This window comes from Montipora capricornis, chromosome 11 (genome assembly GCF_036669925.1).
Source record: "Montipora capricornis isolate CH-2021 chromosome 11, ASM3666992v2, whole genome shotgun sequence".
NCBI lineage: Eukaryota > Metazoa > Cnidaria > Anthozoa > Scleractinia > Acroporidae > Montipora > Montipora capricornis.
In genome coordinates this window covers 25356467-25362541 of record NC_090893.1, presented here as the reverse complement: position 1 = coordinate 25362541, position 6075 = coordinate 25356467, and the positions used below count along the sequence as shown (strand labels likewise).

The following is a 6075-nucleotide window of genomic DNA, read 5'->3' as shown; positions in this document are numbered from 1 at the left end:
TTGAAAAACCAAAAAAGGGAAAAGGAACTTTCACCAAAAAGTTGAAAATATGAAACAAAAGTTTACGCTAATCCTGGATTAACTTAATTGGCTTTCAAACAACCGGGCCAGGATTCTGCTAACTTTGTTAAGACTCAGTTGTCAAGCTCCAAACTACAGTCCAACCCATCATTGTCAGTAGAAAAATTGGCCAAGACCTCCAAGAATGCGAGACTAAACCACAGCTGGTTAACCAACAGTACCACTTCCGGCAATTCAACCTGTGCGATACAGGTAGCTATGTTGGCTACACACGTGGCCATCTACATACACGCGTGGATGGCCACAATAGTACGTCATCTTCTGTACGCAAGCATTATGATCAAGACCACGCGGGTGCTGTCCCTGAGGACCTCCTCAGCTGCTTTAGAGTGTTGAAGGAATGCATGAACAAATTGGACTGTCTCCGGTTAACGAAATGCTTTACATCAAACAATTAAGATCACGGCTGAACGTGCAAACAGATCCACTCCGTGTTAAAGTCTTTGGCCGTGTTTTCACGATAGCCGTTGTGTCGCTTAACATTCCTGAAAATGGTTTGTTTACAGACTTCGTTCAGCTACTTAAAAATGATACGTGTTTTCACGGGTAAGATTTAATGAGGAAAGAGCACGTGTCAATGCAACAATAAAATAATAAGAGTAGCAAGACTGTTTACATCAAGTTCTATATTAAAAAATGTGTTGGAATACAATGTTTATCACCGCTGTTTATGTTATTTTCTTATTCAAGCTACGATGGCCTAAGAACAAGAGTTTATACGACTGTTGTACTTCCGATTTGGATAACCGCAAGCGACTCCTCATTGGCCAAAAGTAATTGCCAACTCGCTTAAGCTATCTGGTTTGGTGGCTTAAATTTAATGAGAATTGTATTGAAATTTGCCCACTCACTTAACTTTAAGCGAGTTGGGAAAGGAACTGTTTTTACGGAATTTTCGGCTGTCACTCGCTAAGCAACCTGAAAAACTGCTCGTGAAAACACAAGCTTTTGTCTAGTTCATTTACACTTGTGCAAATCTGGACTATTTTATATCTATTATGAACTCGCATATTCATTTCCAACTCCTTGATAATGACTTCATGAGGTAGCTGAATCGTCGGAAATTTAACATATCGCTAGTTTTTACATGTTTATTATTAGTGTGGCAGTATACAAACTTCTGGATGCCCAGACCTATATATGGTTAAAATAAATTTAAAATGCCCTCCTTTGATTATGCTTATGATTATAATAATGACTATAATTATTATTATTACTAGTATTAATTAATAATAATAATCATAATCATAATCATAATCATAGAGCGGTTTTCAAATGAGTGTCGTAAAAGCAAAACCAAAGTAATTACTTTGGCCAATCAAAAAGGACGGATACCATCCAGTAAACCAATCAAGACTCGAAATAATTACACGTAGCCGACTGATTGGTTGAAAAAGTGGTGCGAGAACTTTGAACCAATCACTGAGTGAAGTAAATGCAAAACCAAAGCAATTCGCTAATTACTTTCGACACTCAATTGAAAACCGCCCTAATAATAATAATACTAAAAATAATAAAATTATTATTATTATTATTATTATTATTATTATTATTATTATTATTATTTCGTACATTCACACGATATGTTGTTAATGTGGTTTGTAAACTAGGCATCAAGCCACGACCTATGGCCTTAGGTGTCTAGGGTTCTTCTCAAGATTGTTGCCGTTCCCAACAAGGAGGCTTTTTGTAGTAATACCGTGCAATCTAGTCCAATTTTCTTCAACGATATTTTCAAATTTGTGCTGAACGTCCCCAGTGCACCAATGACAATTGGTACGACAATTACTTTTCGGTAGCTCCAGATTTTCCCAATCTCTCTTTTTAATTCTTGGTATTTTTCCATTTTCATTATTATTATTATTATTATTATTATTATTATTATTATTATTATTATTATTATTATTATTATTATTATTATTTAGCAGTATACACTTCTGAATGCCTCAGATTACAAATAAATTGATATAGGACGCCAAAGGCGTAGCCTATTCAATTATCACTCCTACGCAGTTAAAATCTAAAGGTTTTCTAAAATGGTGTTTCCCTTCGCCCCAAAATAAAAATAAATGTCCTATGAACCTATTAAAACTATGCTTAGAACTAATATCGTCTGAAGACTTAGTCCGACAGGACCTTGAACGTCCTGGCAATGTTAAGGGAGCTAGAGACCACAGCTTTCTGCATGTTCCTGTGCACTGAATTACATTGGCCACTTCCAACCAATTGGCGTAAGCTTTCCTTGACACTTCGCGAGCGCCCTCCTAGCGCGTCTATTATGATATTATGCTGCTCAATCTTGTACCCCAGGTATCTATCTCCTTCTTAGTTCGTACCGCAGCGGAGCGTACTTACTCGTCTTCTCTGCACACTTGATCTCTCCATTACTAACCCATGGACAGCTCATTTCGAGGAGCACCACTTTCTTCTTCTTCTTGTCTATAACAGTACAGTCTATCCTGTTGTTTCTCACCTCCGCGTATTCTGTATACAATGGTACGTCCCAGAGTGCCTTTCCTTTCTCGTTCTCGTAGAGTGGCTACGGCGTATTCTGAGATTACCACGGTGGTACAGATGTCACTAGGTCTAGGTCTTTCAAGAGCTCGTAGAAAATCACTTTGAGTGCTTCGTTGTGTCGCGTCTATTATTATTATTATTATTATTATTGGTTGGTTGGTTTACCTGGTTTTTGCTTCACTCCATACACCTCTGTCCTCATACAAGGAAGGAAATGGTAGTCCTTCACCACAAAACGTAGCCACCTTGTTATTAGTACATTGCTTAGAACATTTTTCTTTGCTGTATTCTGGTCATTATTTCCATCGAAAATCTAAAATGCAGGGAAAAAATACAATATTTCTGCTCTTTGATGGTAATTAAATTAGTCTACCAATGTCTCTTGAATATATGAATGTTTTTTTGCCACGCAAATAATAACATTACAAAGGCAATCAATAATAAGAATAAAGTCATTAATAAAAGAAAGGATGGATATTACAATAATTGTGGCGAGGGGAGCCCAAGAAACCACCGGGCTTATAAGAGGAGCCCCCTCATATGCTTATTCATTAATCTAAATAATCTCACGCAATGCTTTTGCGGCATAACTATAACTCAAGAAACCCTAACATATTTTTCTTAAAGTTTAGATAACTAGATTATTTAATAATTGATCCTGGAAGAGAGTTCCAGATATTTGGACCTTGATAAAGAATTGTAAATTGTTTGATGCTAGTGCAACAAAACTGTAGCCGATAATTGTTGGCTGTTCTAGTACCGCAATTGTGCATTTGGTGGATTGTTTCAAATAAATTCAAAAACATCGGAGGCAACAACTGATTGTAATAATAAAACATAAACTTAGAAAATTGAAATGAATTTGTTGAAAATGTCCATGATGCTTAGTTTCGCAATTGAAGGAGCAGAATGCGCTCGGTAATCTGAATTTGTTATTGCTCGCACAGCACGCTTTTGCAAGTAGAATATTGTATTTAAATTGGAGACATGTAGAAGACCAAGTGGAATTACAATAAGTGATGTAAGGATAAATTAGTGAGTAGTAAAAGGCTAGCTTGGTTCTTGAAGAAATGTAGAATCGAGATCTAAATATAATGCCAACGGATTTTGCGATTTGCTTTGATAAAAAAACTTCTGTGACGCTTCCAAGTAAGATGCTCATCAAGATAGACACCCAGAAATTTGGATACGTTTGTTTGTTTTAGTATGTTAAAATCTCCATTAGCTATTCTCTGTCTTGGTTTAAAGATAACATAATTAGTCTTTTTAGCGGAGCTCCGCGCGCGGAGCACCATAGCTAAGAAGATACTGGTAACCATCGATGGGAGAAAATTTGGTAAAATAGCCATGACGTCATTTTCTGTCCGTACGTCCGTCCGCCCCTTCAAGTATGCCAATGTGACCAGTACACGTAACCATATCACGGGCTGAAGTTTGGATCTCATCCAGGAGGCAATAGATCGTTTTCACGTGACGTCATCATTTTCTAAAATCCAAAACTAAAGAGCCACGAAAGTTTTTATCCTCATCAGGCATAAGAGGCGGTAAATTTGTATCCATTTGCAATTTTAAAGCTCAATAGCGTGCTTCGTTTGGAAACCAGAGCATTTTGAATTTCTGAGTTATAGTGGTGCGTGACACGAGGCGACGATCAAGTTTATTGAGAAATATATATTTATCTCATGGTTTTGAACCTTTTTAGAATTTAAAGCATTAGGAAAAGTGCTTAAGTAAATAGCTGTCTGTTCAGTACAGATGATCACTCGCCTAGATAGCCAAAGTAAGTAACAGATGTTGACACTATTTTCCGGCCGCCATATTGGTGCACCACAGATGTGCACCAACATGGCGTTTTGATACTGGGCTCTGTAAATTTCTGCGAAACATTTCGACGAATATCTGAAGTTTGGGGAAACGCACGGGCCTAGAACTTGGAGAAGTGTCTTCTTCATTTATCTTCTACAACATCACGAATTTTTGACTTTTTCCACTGGATGGTTTTCGATTAAATTTTTTTATTGCGTGACAGTGAAAAGGATCTATACTCCATTTGACACTGTAACTAGTTTACCAACCTCGTCCCCAGGGCCTTTTCCTCTGCGATTTTCAAAATGGCAGCTCGTCTGGAGAAGACCCTGGCTAACGCTGAACTAACACCTTTGTTGACTAGCCCATTCATACGAACACGCTGATTGGTTTAAATACATTCTAAAGAAATATGGCGGACGTAGCGAGTGTTTACACGAAAAAGGAAGGGGTTTAGGAGGTTGAATTGCAGTTCAGTTCAAGCGATGTTGAATCAGACTGTCATTAACGATTCGAAAGGTGAATCTTTTCCGTCATATTTTAATTTAAAAGATGTAACCTATACCATAGAAGTAGAAATAAGCGCGGGAAAATATACATAACGAGCATGTAACTTAGACAGCTAGCGAGCTGCAGCTCATTACATGTGGTCTTATGTGCGCTTTTTGTTGTTCTGTATTCATGTGCAATTAGTTTTTCCCCGTACGGAAACAAAGAAGAGTTTGAAGCGTTCTTTATGTTCGAATTTCAAATCTAAAAAGGAGCTTTTGCTCGTTACAGAGCACTGCTCTAATATACGGAAAATCGCTTCTATTTTCTTGGACACGTATTCCTTAAATGTAGGCCTTCTGCCTGTATTAGGTTTAGGCTTATTTCAAATATTTTCAAATGCACTATTTTTTCTAATAATTATATTGCTTTGGTGGCCGAGGCTGAGTTGAATATTTTTATTTTCTGCCGAGTTTACGTTGAAAATATTCTTGTGAATATTCTTAGATTTTAGCATATGGTATTTATGTTGTCAAAAGATTGTATTTGCTGTCTGGATGGTGTTAAAGTAATTTTAGAGCCAGCCTATAGGTATTAAATACATATTATTTGATACAATGCACATGACTTCTTGCAGAAATGTTATTAGTATCAAACTTACTGCCAGTGCTATGTTTGAGATTCAAATGTAAAATACGTTTACTGTATTGAACTCAGTGTTTCCGCCAGACCGCACCATTGTGGGAATCCTGCATTGCATTTAGAGAAGGCCCCCAGAGAAATGGAGAAAGGGCCAATTTAGCCCTTTACTTTTACAAGGCTGCATGCAGGCTTAGCCCAGGGATAGTATTCTAATAACCATCCCAAGGCTCAAAATTGTGACCGATATGGTCGCCAATGAACTAACAATGTACAATGCGACTAACATTTGTTTCTTGGCGACTACAAATTCTAGTTTAGTTGCCATAATCGCGACTTCCTTTCGCTACGTTGAGGACACCTTATGTTCTTCTAGTAAGCCATATTAAAAGATCTTTGTTTCTTTAAAACACTTAACATAAGAAAATAAGTCAATCCATCCTTTGCTTTGCTGTGTCTCCCTATAATGCATTACAAACCCTTGGTCATTGACTTTGTCTTGTATGCCTTTGTATTGTTCTTGACCCAGGTCCTTCATACCAG

At 37.3% G+C, this 6075-nt stretch overlaps 1 pseudogene; it reads right to left on the bottom strand.

Moving 5' to 3' along the window:
• Positions 1 to 2202: 2202 nt before the first annotated feature.
• LOC138024648 (uncharacterized) overlaps positions 2203 to 6075 on the bottom strand; it is a 22343-nt pseudogene continuing 18470 nt past the window's right edge.